This window comes from Phyllostomus hastatus, unplaced genomic scaffold (assembly GCF_019186645.2).
Source record: "Phyllostomus hastatus isolate PE091 unplaced genomic scaffold, TTU_PhHast_1.1 phas_contig_113, whole genome shotgun sequence".
NCBI lineage: Eukaryota > Metazoa > Chordata > Mammalia > Chiroptera > Phyllostomidae > Phyllostomus > Phyllostomus hastatus.
In genome coordinates this window covers 293842-298621 of record NW_025333530.1, presented here as the reverse complement: position 1 = coordinate 298621, position 4780 = coordinate 293842, and the positions used below count along the sequence as shown (strand labels likewise).

Sequence of the window (4780 nt, the reverse complement as noted above, 5' to 3'; positions counted from 1 at the left end):
GTTTCATGGTATGCACCCCGGTGTCTCCATCCAATGTGTCAAAGCCCCAAGGAAGGATGATCATGGTATAATAGAATAAATAGCTTTCCTTTGTGAGCATTCAACCTTCTTTGAATTTGAATTCCATTTTTTTTACTTGGTCCTCAGCTTTTTCTTTTTTCTTTCTTCTTTTTTAAAATACAACTTTATTCTAATTCTAAATGAAAAGGAATGAGAATGACAGTAACAAACAAGATTTCACCATTGAATGCTGTGATGTGACTGTGGCAGTCTTGCATTTGAAATGCAATAAGGAAACACCTGAATTCCAAAATAGCTAAATATGCCAAATTCATTCCAAAGCCAATTCATCTCTTTCAGCATCCCAAAGATCAAGCAGAGGTTCTGCTGAGCTATATAATAAAATGGCAAACATGCTGCAGCACTGACATCACAGGACCTTGGCTTATAAAACTAGACTTCTGACGCTGGGCTCCAGCTTTCCTTTCTCACATCCAGGACAGTGGTAGTCTGGGAAACCTCTAGATCATGCTCATACTGTGTTGCCAAAGCTGGTGCATGACAACTTCTGGTGTGGTAGGAGTAGGCATGGTGACAGTTTCCCAGTTAGGGTCTCCAATTAGTTTTCCAGCAAGCCAGAGGAAGGGCTTTTCAAAGTGGTAGTTACTATTGACAGAAATGGTACTGACTATTTTTCTTTCAGTGGAAGACAATTGATTTTGCCTTTACATTTCTTCCTTGATCGCCAGATATCCACTTTGTTTCCATACCACACGATGAAGATGTTTTCACACACTCATGACAGATTTCTATGCCAGTTAGACATATTCTTGTAAGTAACTCTAGAAGTTACATCAAACACTATAATGGCACACTGTGCTTGGATGTAATAGCTGTGTGCCAAACTTCTCCTGGACTGCTGTATCCCATACATGGAATTAATAGGCTGTCTGTTGGTATAGAACATGAGGGGATGGACCTAAACACCCAAGTAGCTACATACTTCTTAAATCCAGCAGATAGGTGATATTTCACAAGTATAGTTTTTCTAGTCCTACCATCACCAATCAATACAAGTTTAAAATGAACTTGGGGTTCTCCTTGAGTAGCCATCATGATATGACTTCTGGAAGTGTCTCCAAACCAGTCTGACTAAGAGCCAGTTTTTGTCTTTTTTTTACCTCTCACTGCAGAAAAGGTTTTTACACCTGGTTTTCAATTGCCTAATATGTCCCTCAGCATTTCACTAGCATTCTGTGGAACATCAGCGGTTTTGGCAATATCCAGGCAAACATTTATCTTTATAGCTACTATTTCCTATAGACACTTTAAAGACCTAATGCATAGTACTAACTAGTATATTTCCTTTCTCCAATAACCCTCCTAATTCACTTCATTGAAAGGTTTAACAATTGGACCACCACCTCATAGCATGTTTGTCTGTGCTCCGTCTACATTCAGCATTGAGAGACTTACTGTCAGACAGGTAGAGAATGATCCAACTTCAAAACATAACTTCAAAAATGATTTACCTTCTCATATGCTTTAACACTCCCAGTACCAATAATCATAGTATATTAGTTGACATTTTGATGTTTGCCTGCCCAAACCTTGACCAACATGGCAGGGAGCACTAAACAAGAATTTCTCAAGTTATCCCATATTAGGTGGAAATTTTAGAGATTTTACATATCTGCCTTGATCAGATAAGGGCTGCCCCTGGAAAATCATGATTTAGAGCAGATAGACCTATATGGCTCAGCAGACTCAAAAGGAGGCAAGAGTTTAATGCTTTCTACTTACCACAGTCCCTACAGCTAGACAGAAAGCCCCTTGAAGAATTCCCACTACAGATTTCTATGTCTATTACATTTGTGTTTTCAAAAAAATCAACTTTTAGCTTCATTAATTTTGTCTATTTTCTATTTCACTGAATTCTGCTCTTATTTTGTTTCTTCTCTGTTGGTTTACTTCCATTTAGCTTGCTGTTCTTTTTCTAGCTTTAATGGATGAACAAATTTACCACTAATATAAAAGTTTATCTTTTTGTCTACTAGAAACATTCAGACATAGAATTTTTTTACTAAGAACAGACTTAACAGTATCCAACAGGTTTATAACTTAATATCTTCCTTGATTAATGGGTTACATAGAAGTTTATTGCTTAATTATACATATCTGAACCTTTTCGAATAATTTTTTTGTATCGCCTTTGTGTTTTTGTATAATTTCACTGTAGGACAACATTCTCTGAAGAATTTCAATCCTATAAAATACGTTAGGATTTTGTTTCTGACCAAGGATGTGGTCTGTTTTGAAAATTATTTTATAAATACTTAAAAAGAATATTATTCAGTTGTTCTCTATAGCATTTCATTTACTATGTCACTTATACATCTCCTATTATTTAACTTTGAAATTGTTTTCTGCTTGTTCTAGTTTTATATGGTTTCTAATATGATTCTATGTTTTCAAACTTTTTTAATGTTATTAGTCATATGTATTTTGAATCTATGTTAATTTTTACATAGAAATTTAGAATGGTTATAACTGAAGTGGTTTAAAATTTATCTTGATATCAATCTTATAATAGTGTTGTCATTAAGACTAAGATGTATATTGATATTAATGTAGCTATATCAGATTTGTATGTTAAATAATTTTATTATCTATCATGTATCAAAATAGTTGTCTTTTTAGTAAAAAAGGAGAAGACAAATTTCCAATTTTTTAAGATAAAAAATCTAAGAGCATTTGCTTCTACTTTTTAGTAGTTTAATTTCTTTTCTTAGTAGTTTAGACATGTTTGTTAATTTTGTGTTTTATTATCAAAACACCTAATTTCAGAAGAATTGTGAGAAGTGAAAACACTGCCTATGTTTTGTCTTGTAGCTTGCCCAGTAGTTCCAGCAAAACACCAGACAATTTTTTAATATTTTATAATCTCTGAAAAGAGGTCTTAGCTTCTATTGCTCAGTGGGGAAAGTTTAAAGGGAAAATCCTGAAACAGAAATATGATAATTTCAGGAACACTGCTGGAATAGTCTCTATGTTGGCTGCAGAATAAAAGGAAGCCTTCCCAAACCCCTGTGTAAGCATTAGGACACACTGTAGAATTCATTCCCACAGTGCAGCACTCACATGCATTAAGTATGTTTACACTTTAATTTCCTATTTATAATGACTTGCAATAAAGGATGAGTTGACTGATATGACTGAAAAGTCCAGTAGAAGCTGGGAATGCTCTTTGATTTATTTCATGATTCCCTTAGACACACTACCTTATAGGTCAATATATCATTCTTTAGAAGTGGAAGAGGAACAGAATGGTTTTTTTCAGTCCTTAATTTCTTAATAATAATGTCTTTACATTTCTTGCGCCAAAGAAAGACTTAGTCAAGTCCAGTATGCATCCCTATTAGAATTGGAACACCATGGGCAGAAGATCAGCAAATTTCTGTAGGTCTATGAGAAAGAGGAATAGTTTAAATTTGAAAAGTAGTGAGAATGGGTCATCAGACCATGTCTTACCCAACAAAAGGGTTGGAAGGGCTAAGGCAAGTACAGAGTGGATGTAAGGTAGCTGACTTTATCTCCAGACAATGACAAAATAGATGTGTAATTTCCCTGAAAAAAAAGTAAAGTTAGAATCATAAGGAAACCCTTGCATTAAACAGAAAAAAAAAAAAGAAAACAGGAGGATGATAGACAATGGAGGATTAAAAGCAGGGGAGGTGAGGAACACACCACAAGCTATGTACAAAAGCTTGCAATTTTATTTATAAAGAAGCTATATTTGCTGGAGCATTGATTCTCCACTGCACTCTCTGCAGGCCATGGAGGCAGCAGTATGTGTGTAAGTGTTCAGACTGAACGTCAGCAGTCACCCAGGCATCATGGAAGGAGCTACTTAACACTTTATCATTACAGAAGTCTAAACAGGGGGTCTGAATATTGCTTAAAAACATCCAAAATTTATTTAGCAGATGTTAGTCATTTTGCACTGGCTCTGAAAAAACAAGACTCATTAGACTTAGCAGTATGCATCCCCTTGCCTAATTTCAATCCCTTCTTACTGCATACCTGCTTTCTTCTTCTACTGCTCCATTTCCCTCATCCTCCTTCTGTCTTTATCTTTTTAAATTTTTGTCTTCCTTCTGCCTCCTTCATGTGCACAATTTTCAAAATTACAAGTCTTTTAAAGAAAAGTGAAAGAGTCAAAGTTAACCTAGGAAGATTTTTAGGAAAAATGGGATGGAAGGAAAATTCAAAAACATCTATTTCAACCCAGTACCATACACAGCAAACACCTCTGCCAAAACCTAAAATATTTTTATATCTCTTTACTCAAATATCCAGTTATGAGAACCTCACTATTCATAGTCAGCTTATTCTATTCATGAGCATATATAATTGTTAGAAAAATTTCTTATAGCGAACAGAAATTTGTCACTCTGTAACCTTAGACTACTTAGTGGTACTGACTCAAATTTATTTCTGACCTATATTTTCTGGTAAGGTATACGAAATTCACCTGTTTCAAATTAGGTTTATTTGTCTTTCCATTAGTTATAAGTTTCCAAACCTAGAATTTTTCTTGTTTTTAATGTAACCATCAGTCATTGCTATTGAGAGTTGAATGGCATTCTTGGTGTGGCAGATCCAGAATGGACAGAGACCCATTAAAAATAAAAATGGAAATATTTGTATCAAGGAGAAAGTCAATATATTATTTTTTAGAAGTAGGAGAGGAACCACAACCATTCAAGAGATAAGAGGA

The 4780-nt window shown here is 34.7% G+C and overlaps 1 pseudogene; it reads right to left on the bottom strand.

Moving 5' to 3' along the window:
• Positions 1–453: 453 nt before the first annotated feature.
• On the bottom strand, positions 454–1113 carry LOC123817443 (annotated as a pseudogene).
• Between the last annotated feature and the right edge of the window lie 3667 nt (positions 1114–4780).